This window comes from Rhopalosiphum maidis, chromosome 2 (assembly GCF_003676215.2).
Source record: "Rhopalosiphum maidis isolate BTI-1 chromosome 2, ASM367621v3, whole genome shotgun sequence".
Classification (NCBI taxonomy): Eukaryota; Metazoa; Arthropoda; class Insecta; order Hemiptera; family Aphididae; genus Rhopalosiphum; species Rhopalosiphum maidis.
In genome coordinates this window covers 36,874,660-36,889,477 of record NC_040878.1, presented here as the reverse complement: position 1 = coordinate 36,889,477, position 14,818 = coordinate 36,874,660, and the positions used below count along the sequence as shown (strand labels likewise).

General features: G+C 30.5%; 1 protein-coding gene across 2 annotated transcripts in view; it reads right to left on the bottom strand.

The window, feature by feature from the left end:
• LOC113551448 overlaps nucleotides 1–13,463 on the bottom strand; it is a 43,308-nt gene extending 29,845 nt beyond the window's left edge. For both annotated transcript variants that reach the window (XM_026953696.1, XM_026953697.1), the window contains exon 1: nucleotides 13,037–13,463. The gene's annotated coding sequence lies outside the window, so the exon portion shown is untranslated. The remainder of the gene's footprint in view (nucleotides 1–13,036) is intronic.
• Nucleotides 13,464–14,818: the final 1,355 nt, after the last annotated feature.

The window sequence follows — 14,818 nt, the reverse complement described above, 5'->3', positions numbered from 1 at the left end:
CATGAGAGCTGCATGTACCTAATGTCACGAATTTGCAGTGTAATATTCATGTTACATAATATATTATATTATTATACACACTGTTGATACCAACACATAATTCGTTGATTTTTTTAAATGATACGTTTTAATTATAGAGATGAGTCATTGCGAAATTAATGAGTTTTTCTACCCCACCTTGTTGTTTGTGTAAGACGAGAATGACGCCATAAAATAGAAAAACAGCTAGGGAACTTGTAGCAAATTTATTGTTCAAACTTTACATACATAGACAGTATAATGGATCGTTTTAATAGTGCAAATAAAACAGGATGACACTAACGTGGTTGACATCCAAAGATCCTATTATTTCTGTTTGGAATCGGATTTAAGCGAGGGGATGAAAAATTTTTGACCCGAAATAAAAATATGCCACACAATAACAATTTAAACCTTTTGCAAATAATAATAAAAAAAAAGGTGAAAAGAAATTATCGCATAGTATATTGTACTCATAAGCGCATAATACAAAACAACCGTCGATTCAGTATGATTTATGATCCACTATTATATGTTTATATTGCAATGAAAATTAATTTTTTATACTAAGCGTATAGGTGTGCGCAATATAATAAATAAACAATTTGAGCGAACAAATAAATACACATCATATTATTATGAATACAATGCATTGATAGGGGAAAAAAATTAAAGTGTAGGTAGGTATATGGTTATAGTTTTGTTACACGTCACGTACAATATTTTACGTATGTTATGAGTATTTATGAATCAGATGTGTACTGTTTTAAATTCAAGGTTAAACGGAGGCTTTAAATAATATTGTATTGTGTATAAAATTATATATACAGATGGCCGATCTCACGGCAAGCGTATAGGATATCGTATCAAACTTTCAAAGATATACCTACCTACATATTATACTACAAATACTAAACATTATCGTATTATAATATCATTTGAAAATACTCACAATAAATGTCTAAAACCTTAACTATCGTTGAACAATGAAAAATTTATTTGTTGTCGTAATCTAAGAAAAATTTAATAAATTAAATATTTGTAAAATTACATAAAATTTACAGTGGTAAATTTAAGTTTTTGATGACTTTTTTAGTATTAGCCATTAGATAAGCAATTAAAATAACGAGCAGACATTGTGGTAAGATTAGCATCGGTCAGTTACACTAGCGGTTAGTGTTATGATTTGAATAAAATAGAAGGTATTAATTTTATAGTGATTATATAATAAATTATTCAATACAAATTAAGTATATGTTAAAAAAAAAACTCTCAATGCATTTAATATAATTTAATATGAATATTTAAATTGGGTACTTACTCCGACAAGAAGCATCCGTTTTATTGTATTTATATATTATAAAGTTGAATCATGATTTATTTTTTAAATATTAAATAACTGGTTAGATTAAGTTAAATAGTTGAATATTGATTTTATAATTAACCTTGTGTACGTTCGTACATAAATTTCAGTGTTTTAGATAACAACACATCTAATTTAAGTCCGTTTACGTGGTCTTGCATTTCTGAGTAATTTAGATATAACGGTAAAATGCAAAAGCATGTTTAAAAGCAACGAAGATAATATAATAAAAATTAAATATGACATTATAATAATATAAAAAACAGACAAAACAGGAAAACAAAAATGATTAGAGACACGAATTGAATGGATACAACTGCGACGATGCAGTTGAGCGTTGAAATTTAAAACAATGCGTTTTTATATTATACAATGTATAAATATATTATTATTTATTCCATATTTAGAAAGACGTTCATGAAAGTAGTAGGTTAAAATTATCATTTTTTGCAAATCGATTTATATTTATTACTCGTGATTTATGTCCCGTATGGCGTATAAACAAATATAATTGATTGGACCAACGTTCTCGTAAAAAAAAATTTGAATTACATATTGGTAAATAAATAATATTAACTATTATAAGACACGTTAGCGTCATCGTTATTTTTAACGAATAAATAAGTAGTTCAAATTATGATATTGTGACATTGCGTGGCTATACATAATATAATATATAGGTCGATCAGTAGTATTAAATCTTTGCCAAAAATAAAAAAGGTGTACTAGGGTCGATCGATCGGGGACATCTTTTTAAGATTTCCGTGAGTCATTTAGTCGTATATATATATATATATAGCATCGTGTAATAATTGTATATGTTTTGTTTGACTATTTTCACGGTCAAAAGTTTCGAAACCAATCGAAACACGCTGAATACAGAATAATAATAATGTTAACGCAACAGGTGACGTTTTTCTTTTCTTATTTCATTCGCTTTCGCTATAACCTTCTGTTTATGAAGAAGATTTATGGCGATCCGATTACATTTCTATGGTAATGCAATTAGTTTTGAATTAATATACGCCCGCCGACGGCTTATTCACTGCGCGCGCAGCAAAAACGTCTGCAGTTGTGGGCAACCGAACGTAACCCACAATTTCCGATTATCTGACGGAGTGCGATGTCGGTGGTCGTTTTCGATGGTCAAAAAATGAAGGAAGAATGTTTTTTGGTTTACATATAAGCTAACCACCGTGCGTTTTTGTCGTATATTATGTACTTACTGACTACTTTTTTCTTTTCTCTTTTTAAATTTTTTTCTTTTTAATTTTAGACATAAATATTCTTTACACGGAAAATTATAAAAAAAATAATAACAATGTCTGTGCATAGATTCTGCCGAGTATTTAGCCTCTTCGACGTGCTGTATAGGAAAATATTATCCGGATATAGGGTGATTATTATATACGTCCGTGGCGAATTTTTTCCCCGCAAATGCGCGTGTATGGAAGTACCACGCGCGTCGTAAAACTTTTGACGGTCCATACATATTATATTGGTCGCGTATTGTATAATATCGATTAGTGTCGGTTATTTATTTTTTTCGTTTCCTTGGCGTTTTTCCAACAATTATAATAAAATAATATAATATAGTGCCGATAGTTAACTTCCGTGAGTTAATAACTTACCATCGATTTTTATGTCTTTTATAATCAACAATAACTGCATACCTAATTATTACAGTACTTTAAAAAAATATATACATGTATACTAAAAAACAATAAGATAAATCAGTGTTCATTAGTTACATTTTTCAAGTATGTAGTAATATTCCATAAGGACCATAAATTATGAGCATTTTTTTCAAACTCGTTAGAGATGTTAATATTTTTAATAATTGTAACTTAACTGTTGAATTTCTACATTTCAGTGAAAAAACAGTTTGTATTTTGAAAGTTATATTATAAAAGTAGGTGTAAATTACTCACAACTATGAGTTTTAAGTTTATATTAGTTATAGATACTAATGGCACTCTGAAAAATTAAAAAATAAACTACTAGTGTAAATATTTGATAATTATTTATGCTAAACACTTTTATTTACTTATATAATTTCATCACATTGTTCAAAAAGGTAATACAATTGTAATATTAACGTTCATATGTTCGGTCATATCTATACAACTATAGACTAAAGAGTTATATAGTGAATATTAATGAAACATTCTACGTAGAGCTAAACATATACTAATATACTTATACCTTTACAATGTAAGTTTGAATATAATAGTGTTTACACTTAAAATGGAATATTAAAGTTTTCTTAAACGTCTATCACTATTTTTTTTTTTTATTACACAAAATATTAAATCTAATAGTCTTAATTTTAACTTTACGTTTTAAGACGTCTGCCACCAGTTAATTTACAGTTTACATTAATTTAAAAATCATTTTTTAGATAATATGTAGACCTGACGTCTTAATTTATAATATTATAACTAATATTGGTCATAATATGCGATATATTAGAACCCAAATGTTGAAAAGTAGTTTATAGTTACTTCACCATTACCTAACACAATAATAAATTGTTCAAATTGTGTTCCTGTTGTGAAGCAATTTATTTCTGCATAATTAATATCTATGTATAACAATTTAAAAATAAATTATGCTACGATTGAAAGTAATTACTGAATAACAGATAGCGTCTATTTATTATAAACACGTCGTCCGGAATTGTGTTAATGTGTTCAACAGAACCTATTGCAATTCAATACATACACTCAATGTTAAGAAACCTAACGGCTTTTTATATACGGGGTTTTTTTTTGGTTTCCTCTTTCCTGTTTTCCTTTTATGTAGTGTATTTAAATTTTAATACAATATAAGTATTTTGTATTTGCATTGTTTTAATTTTTTTTAATTTATCTTGTGTATTTAACCTATTTTATAGTAAAAATATTACAATACCTAAACCGTTTCTCTGACGCACTGCGAGTGATGATTTACATATTTTTAAAATTAATAATAATTATGACAAATGAATAAGTGTTTTTTTTTTTTTATCAGCACTCAAATTCCTTTTAGAAACTATGATTTAATACAGTTGAATAAATATATATATTATTATACGGAATGAAAATTGGACTACATTAATAGTGTTATAATGCAGTAAAGACAATCCCGTAACTGTCATAATATTAAGTCCAGATTTACTAGGATTTTAATTTAACTTATAAATAAATACTATGTACTTATTCTTTAATTACATTACAACATCATACATTTAGCCTTAGACTAAAATGCATTATAAATAATATACAAGTATATAGGCGAGTGAATAGATTTATTATTGTTAAGTTTGTTGAATCCATTAAAACGATAAATGGATAAACAACTAATACTAATTCTTTAACTTAATTAATTTAAAGTAACTGAATCCAAAAAAAATTATTTTTCGTTGGTATTACTAATTTACTATATGTATGTAAAAATCAATACTTTTTCAAATGTAATATACATACATAATATTATATACCATATGTATAGATTTTTTTAAATATTTTGTTTTAGGGTTTGTTTTATTATTTTCTGTAAAACCAAACAAAATACGTTATGCGCAATAACTAATGCAAAAGATACATTATCTTCAGCAGTATCGAATGTTTATCATATATGTATAAATTATTTCCACAAGAAATAATAGCTAGCCGTTTTCGTTTTAAATATTTCGTATACAATATAATAATATATCAGTCCACAGATTCAGTGGTATGTATTTGGAGAGCATGTGAAAATATGCGACCACTAATCTACAACTTAACTCAATGTTAACCACAAAAATAATCCATGCAAATCGAGAAATTGGACTGTCGAAAAATATTATCATTGTACGTTCTAGTCATAATACAATATATATTATACATAAATGAGTGTTTCTTTCTTTGTCCACTATACAAGTTGGTTCTTTTATCATAAGACACTCGTTATTTCAAAATACATTTACGTTTTTGAGAATATTATTCTTACATAATTTCCAGGTTAAAATAAAACACCATCCGCTAAACAAAACTTTAAATATTTATAACTCATAAGCTACTAGTCCAGATTTCGATTTTTAAGTATCTAAATACGCCAATAAAATATGTTACTTTATAATATGAATTTAAAAATATATGTTGTCATTTAAAAAAAAAAATGTTTTATTTCGACTTTAAATAATGCAAGAAAAATATTTTAAAAAACGTTAATAGATTTTGAAATAATGAGTAAGTATTGTCTTGTGTCTATTTAGAGTCAGTAGTTAGTTATAATTTTTATTTTTGGATTACGTCTAATCAGTCACATTTATACGCAAATTGTATACACAATATATTAATTATATGTGTTATGTAAGCACAAATTACGTAGAATACATTGAATAAAAAATAAAAATGTTGAATTTTATTTAAGCTACGAAATCAGATTTTTCTTTATCGTTAACCTGGCTGTTGCATAAATAGTACACACGTTTAAATCTTGTAGGGGAGACATTTTTTTAGTGTTTATGGTTTCATTAAGAATATACAACTACCAAATACAAACGGAAAATATTAAGTTATGTAATATGTATATAATATAAATAATGACAGACACAAAATGTAATACTCAACGATGAATAACATCTCCGACGATGAAAATAAAACGGCCTGACAACGACATGAAGAGCGCACGTGATAATAACGGCATATAGGTACGTCACTTTTTGAACTATGAACATTATTTGAGATTGTTTTCAGTCCTTCATTCGACGTCGTCAACTACATACAATGTCTGCAAGTCGGTTATATGGCCAGAAGTATATTTTAAACCGACAAATAAATCGTTTCCGATGTGATGACAAGCGGTATAATATATAAACCTACGTCTTGCGCTATTAGACGCGTGGACAGAGGCATAATATGTAGTTAATACCAACGACTTAGTTGGTACACAATGAGAATAATATTATAACGTGAACACGAAACAAGAGTCGATAAATTTACCGTCATCTTGGCGTATTTCGTTTTCTCAGGATCGTAAAATAATAATAATAATAATAACAATAATATAATAATACTTTTGTTCTTGGCGTAGACGGTGGACTGAAGAGATTATCGTGTCTTAATTCTCTCTCTCTCCTCTCTCTCACACTTTCTTTGTATTGTGCGATTATTTACGCGGAAGTGTGTGTGCTTAAAAAGACGTTACGATTAATACTACAACGCACGCAAAACCCATCGTGGAACACGAAACACCACTATTGACCCTTATCGTTTCCACATCCAACACTCACAAATCGAATCGAAATCGCATTCGTAAAAAAAAAACAATATTCAAGACATGCAAATATGTGTTTAATATATTATTATTGTTACTGACGACTACGATAAATTGATAATTTATTAATATTACAGCGTTTGTCTGTATAAGTAGATACTCGAAATTTAACGATATAAAGCAAAGTCGACAGTAAAAACAATGCGTACCAATAAACTGTCGATTGTATGTAATGAGTGTCTAAAGACTTGATAAAACTACATTCGTTGAACATTTTATTGCGTGATCTGGCGATCTGTGAACTCAGATAAGGTATGGATTTCGTCTGTGAAGTGTTAGCGATTGCAAATCATTTTAAACGATTATCGCACAGAACAAAATAAAATAAAATTAATCGAACTAAGTCGAGCCAATAGATTTATTGGCGCTCTGTCTACGACGACACTAATTAGCGATATAAAAATAATGTAATACCAAACCTACGTTATAACCATTCACTTAATATAATAAGTTATTTTAACGTTCAACTGTTTCACGTCATATATTTTTGATAGGTCTGCTATATGTAAGCATCGCGTTGGTATGTTTTAAATTTCAAGAGCAGCACTACAATAACATACTTATATTCTAGTATTTTACTAATAAACAAAGTAAAGCGCAAATAATAAATCAAAAACAAATAAAAATACATCAATAATGAAATTCCACTTTTACACCTTCAATGTTCGTTTTTTTTAAAAATATTTTCAAGTCTGATCTTAATGAATATGATAAGGTATAAGATAATTAAGAACTTTAGATGTTTAATAAATAAAATAAAAAGGTTTACACTCTAGACGCTAAGACATTGTATTGTTAGCATACAATATAATAATATTGAATTAAAAATTAAAAATATGAATTATTAATTCAGAAAGCAATAATTTTGATGAAATATGAAATAGGTACACAATTCTAGTTGAATAAATATTCCAATTTTTATTTTCTACATTTTAATGTATAAATTAATTATACTTTTTATTTCTAAAAATTAAATAACGAGATACTTTGAATAACACTTTAGCTGTGTTAAAATAATTTAAAAATCGATAAAAGTTACTATCATTTTTTAACGACAACACTTTATTTTATAGTACCTTGATAATAATTTGTAAAAATAGCAAATTATGTGAATTGTTTTATTTTTACAGTACTTTTATAAGAGCTAAACGTTTTTTAAGTATCATATTTAGCTTATGTTTTATGAAACTTTTAATGAAATAATAAAAATGGCTTATTAGTTGACTAATAAGTGATGGTTCATTAAAAAGCTTTAATAAAGCGCATAATTATTTCAGTTATTGTGAATATGGTTATTATAAAAGCAGTTTGAAGTGTACTTTTAACCGTACTTATTTTTGTTTTAGAAAAATTGCATTTTTATACACCAGATGAAAGCTATTGAATATACTGTAGAATCTGAAGAAGGTATATTTACTACCAAATCTAAATTGTAAATTATTACGTTTAAATATTAAATTTAAATTTAAAAGTACTAATGGTACAAAGTATATGCCGTGTATATATTTTGTTATATTTAATATTTATATAGACATATAAGTACCTAAATGATTTTAAAAATTGAAAAAATATTTATATCAAATTCAAATATTTGAATCAATTGAATCTAAATATTTTAAACAGATTTAAACTTCAAAGTATATTTTATCCGCCACTAGGTACTATATATATATATATATACTTGATAATATTTATAAATTAAAATAATGTAATTTAATTTTGATCTAATCTGTAATTACCAAGTGTTGCCTAATGCTTATTAACATTTATCACTATTATACCTACCCAATGAATATAACATTATATTCTATTTGAAATTAAGCTTCAATATCCAAACAAATTAGATGGTATAGGTCGAATGCTGATTATATTTACATAATTTTACCTGCAAATATAGGTTTAAACTGTATAATTATTTACTTATTACCTAAGTTTACACTCCGTTGTGAAATGAAATAATTGTAAATAATTGTAATTACTTTATTCACACAATTTGCATATGATGTATTATAATATAGATACCTAATTAATGAAATTATATTTTTTTTTTAATATGACGTAAAACATGTTTACCGTCCGACAATTATGCGATTGTCATCCACTCATCGCCAGGTTTATTTTTAATAACATAATTATATCATGTAGAAGCTTGACGATAGGTACATACAATTTGTTAAATTCTTTAGTTGTAAAGCGTTATTAGTATAATTTTTAGACATTCCTGAAAACTATACCTAAGCAAGTTTTTATTTATTATTATTACTATTATTAAAAACGTCTCAAATAATATTATTACATCGACATATTATATGCTTATGCAAATCAAATACGCCTTTATAAATATCCTTTGATTAAAAATTGTTTTAAAATGTAGTTTTTAACGGAGAGTGCGATTGCGTACAACTAAGGAAATGCGCATGGGACACTTTTTACTGAAGTAGGTAATCTAAACTCAATATATTGGTTGTATAACTCGCTAATACAATAACTCACGAAATATGAAGAACGCGTATTGATCGTGAATATTGCACTATCACAAAGACATTAAACATTTCGTAGCACCGATTGTTAGTCAATAGTTAACCGACTTTTTTTTTTTTTGAAAGACACTGGTTTATAGCGTCTGTGATATTTATGTTTGACTGTAGTACAAATAAAGAGGGTCAAAACTATTTATATACAATCCACTGGCGTATAATGTAAATGCCGTCTAATGTACATTAGCCAGGACGAATAGGTTTTTTATAAAAATGTCTTTGTTCAGTAAATAAGTTGTACTGGATCTATAGATACCAATAGCTTCGAAATATTTCTTTGAACTCTTCTTATCCCGTTAAAAACTAGACTTTTTTCTCATCACAAACAAACCTAACGATGATGGATTTTAAAATATCAACAAATGCTGTTTAGTTTTAATCTGTCTGGTTATTTAACTTACCTAAATTTATATTATATTTTTATATATATAATTCAATAATAATAATAATACAAAAAATAATGACACTTCGAAAAATACATAGGTACATACTAAGTTTCAAAATTTCAAAATATTTAAATTTATTATACCAATATCTCATTTAAATATTTTTATTTTTTAACAACTTCTATAAATTAATAAATTGTCATAATTAAGTACTAAAATTAACTTTTGACTTGTGTAGGCCGGGGAAAATGGTTTCACATCGATTTAATAAATAATTTTAACGGTTCCCACAGCAGAGTTCAACGGTTAAAATATTTTTAATTGGAGTAATTATCTCAATGTACTTTAAATTAGGTCAACATTTTAGAAAAATATCTAAAGTTAGAATTATTTATGAATAATGCAATCAACAAATTGAAAAATAACGTTGTCATTAGTATGATTTTCATATAGAAACAAAATCTAACTATTCCGTTACAACAAGAGTATTACAAAAACGGACCTACGTAACTACATGGACTGTTTGTATACCGTTATAAAATTATTATGAATTCAACATTGATCTCATCATAAGTCACAATAACTAATTATTATGTCTTTGTACTTTCTGCTTCTCTTAAAGTAAACGGATAAGTGCGTAGCGCGTGTAGCCTTAATTATCTTTTTACAGTCGTATGAGTTAATATACATATATTATATTATGATCTAAAAATATTATCGCGTTCCTTCTTCCCCTTTTACCAGTGAAACTTTAATTCAGGCGCTGGAATAATAATAAACTAATTTAATTGACAACACATTTTTAAAAACACGCTCAGTCCATCGTTCTTGAGACGTAAGAACTAAACACGAAACTTATAGCATTTAGAATTTAGTTAAACAAAACATTTAAGGGCCTTCGCTCTTTATCACGGTAAACGTAATAAAAATGGAAAAAAAATCCCAAAATAAATTAAGATAATTAATTACTTAATTATTTTTTTAATAATTAATTAAAAATACTCCATTCAATGTTTTATAATAATATATCAACAATATCTGTCTTTATTTTTTTTATGAGCGATAAACTATTGTATATATAGGAGATATAAAACTCGATTTCATTTTATTATAGAACTATAATCATAATAATATATAAAACAAAACATTATTATTGTTAAAGTTTACAAATTATAATCTAAAATAGGTAAAAGTATATTAATTTATACTCATGTGTATTTTCAACATTAAATATAACTAGATTTTTTTCGTTAAATTTTTAATTTTTATTAACTATCGAACTTTTACAATATTTTAGTTGATATATAACTTAATAATAAGTACATTTTTATAATTAATAATAATAATATTGCTATTTATTTTATTGAATGTTTTAAATTTATTTAGTAACTTATTAGAAAATGCCGCGTGAGTATAGTGTACTCCGGAGATTTTTTTTCCACTGAAAAGAGGGGATTTTAATACCACAGTTCCTCCCCCTAATAAGTAAGAACCTACCTATACATTGTCTTGAAACTTATAAAATAATTTTATATTTTCATTTTGTAGTGTATGTGGGCGGTAGTGAGGATATATTGAATAGTGGTGACCATTTATCCGCCTACATTTCTCGGAATAAATTACACGAACAGTGGCGTAAACAATGATGATAAATTGTTCATACCATAAATTTAATAATACTACACAGATTTCAAAGAAAAACGTAAAAAAAAAAAAGTGTCACCATCATAACATTTTCGCAGTAAGAATTATTCATTATTCGACTTGAAAAAATATCGCTCGAAACTTAAATGTTTAGACGTTGGGCAATGACGGTAATAATAACGTTGCTACATTTAAGTACATAGAATTGGTTCAATTATTTTTCTCGATTAGAAAATTGCGAAGATCAACGCAGTAAGCCGTATTCCACTCACGTTCCTTTAAATCGTTTCCCGGCAAAATTAAATCGTACATTAACGAGGAGAACAATAACTGCGAATATATTATGTGTCCCTCGCGCGACGGTCATTATTATTATAGATGTGACGACCGGATTAGAGCATAATATTATAATATTGCAAAATCATATGTACGCAGTACGCCGGCACGTCCCATTTCCGTTATAACGACCAGACGATTTTTAAAATTATTAGTAGTAGACTAGTAGATTTGTGTACTTCAATGCTGATTTCGGTTAAATCAGAATTAATCGGGTTGTCCTGTAAATGTCCAGCTGTCGAACGATTCCGCGCTATTGTGTACAGCTGATATATGATAATATAGTGCATCATGTTTTTAAACGGCGTCTCGTTGGACGGCTTCGGCGAAACGAGTATAAATAATAATAATAATAAAAACGTCGAATCCCATCCGAACACGCTATCGCTGATCAAATGCGTTTAATATAATCACTAGGTATAATCGTATATTATGATTGTGTCGCGATCGTTACCTGCATAGACACCGGTTTTTGGCGTTGCCGCCGAGAAACCGTATACGTCTATCACACACGTTACACTATTGTATTATATATAGCACGTGTTGTGAAACTCAAGACTCGTCATAAAAACATACGATCGGTGCACGCGAGTTGCGGAATTACAATATTATTATTATTATCGTGTAGTACCTATTATAGTAGTTTTTACATCGAATATATGTCGATCAATGACAGCTGGTACGGATAACAATTTTTTTTCCTAAATATTTTTTATTCACCACCGGTGGCGTCGTTCTGGGGAGCGGGTGTACTCGGAAGCAAGTGACAAGCATAGGCGTATAGCACACAGAATATGATATCGCGCGAAATCTAAATGCCATTATAAAGGTCGAACGATAACAATGACGACGAGTATAATATTACTTATTTCGTGTCGTGTTTGAACACTGTGCTGCAGTCCGGGCACTTCGTCGACATCGCTCGCGGTGTGCGCGGAGCAAAAATGACCCCGTTTGTGTTCAAAACACTACCCCTCGAAGCGCCCCACAATACCGACGACGACGACCCCAAAAACACGAGAAATCTGCGAGATCGCCACCGCTGCCGGCCGGCGACTCGCGGTTGCCATGGCGACGGCGGCGCGCGTATAACCGTGTGCATCTACGGCGCGTGTACCGCCGTTCACGCGTAACTCGCGCGTAGCACCGCCGCGTAACCGTCACGTGGCCGACACGAGGGCGGCTGCCGTGGTCTCCGCGGGGGCGGTGTATAGTAGGGCTGCACGCGATCGATTGCGCGCGCGTCCCGGCTGGCTTAAAGACAACAAATCGCGACCGCCCGGGTGGTGGTACCGACCCGGTACACGGTGCTCATCACGCCGAAATTATGATTGTTATACACAACTGTCGCAGCAGTCATGACGATACCATAACATACACAAGTCGTAACAGTAAACATTATAAAACATAAATTATCGTAAGACGCTACCGCAAGGTGATATCACGCTCACCTCGTGTGACAGAGCGGCCGCCGATTCAGTCATTTTCTGACGATACCATCGTCGTCGTCGTTGTCGTCTCCGTCGTCATCGTCATTCGCGTGTGCACCGCCGTCAGTGTGTTGTCAAATAATAAACGATAATATTCTCTGGGTAGGTCTCGTCACGCTCACGCGCCTGTCGTCTATTGCGATGCTGACGCCGCGGGCCACGGTGACGGCACCGACATGATTTCTTTTTACCGAACGTTGGGCTTTTCCGGAGTCGGTGTTCGCGGATCTTCAGAGCGGTACAACCTGTGGCCAGCAGGTGTGTGACGGTGGAGCTTATTTATGTGCACACATATACACACAGGTAAACGGAGCTGTCGCGGCGGAGACACGCACACACACACACACACACGTTCGAACAGCAGGGCACGCGCGGTACGTCTGCCGGGCAAGCTTTCACCGGCGGCGGTCGTAACTCGGCGTTGTCGAGCTTGAGCCGGAGCGCCGCCTGGCGGTCGGTTCGGTCGTCCGCCGTCGACGCCGAGCGCCGCGACCGGCTGACGGACGACGACAACGACGCGACGACGAGGTCAAGTTCAAGCTCGCGCCAAACCGTGTTATTACACCGCGCGACTCTGCAGCCGCCCCACCGCAGCAGATCTTCGCCGCCGCACATACGTGATCCGATTGCGAAACGCGGTTAGGTAGAAACGTTAATTTTTTTTTTCGGCATCGCACCGGCCGCCGCCTCCATTGCGCATTCCATTAATAATTATTGTGTTTGCTTTAATACACGTAATAATATTATTATGTAAACGAGAGCTGGTGCGGCGGCGTCTGAAGATTGCGGCCACAGTCTGCGTGCCTGTATTATCTATCGGCGTAGACGGTATGTCGGTATAGCGTATTCCAGTTTAGGTGCCTATCACAATTCACGATAATATTGTACGAATACTATTTTAATAATGCCGTTTTTCGCCTCTTCGCGGTTTCAAAATACCCATACCGTCCTACCATATTACAACATATACGAGCATGATAATATTTACACATTTTGCGCCCTGGATCAAACGGCCACGAAATTGGCCCACCACCGACATCGCACGATCCGTTCGAAATCCATGACAACATTTCGCGGATCAACCGAAAATTTTGTATTACCCCCCCCCCTCCTAAAAATAAAATCTTCTTTTTCAAATTTTGTTTTGATAAATTTGTAGTTTTAATTTTTTTATTTATGTTACTACCGACGTATAATTCGTTAATTATACAGACAATAATATTATTTTCAGTGGCCATATCAAAATATGGATAAACTTCAATAAGGTTGTTTTTTCTTATTTAAAATATTATTTTGTTTTTTTTACTTTTCACGTGACATTGGAAATGAACACGTTCTATTTAATAGAGAGTCCTAAATCATTATTCGATGCAATGACAGCATTTTTTTTTTTTGAACTTCAGCAGGTGTGAATATATAGGTACTGGAAGTTAAACTGTTACCTATTTTCTAAGTTAGATTTTTTATTTGATCTAAAATAAAAAAAAATAATAGTGTTAACTCTGAAATTTATCTATCTAATCTATAGTAATTCACTGTGTCTTTATCTATATTTTACTACACATTGAGACGGTATAAATAATAATAATTATTATATTGTAATATATATTTATTATATTCGAATTTATTCTCCTTTTTCCTTAGATATGCTTGTAGAGTCATCTATGGCCGCTCTTGGAAAAGGGTACACGATGTTTGTTTAATACGTTTTAAGCGACCCTTATTAGTTAATACCTTATATAC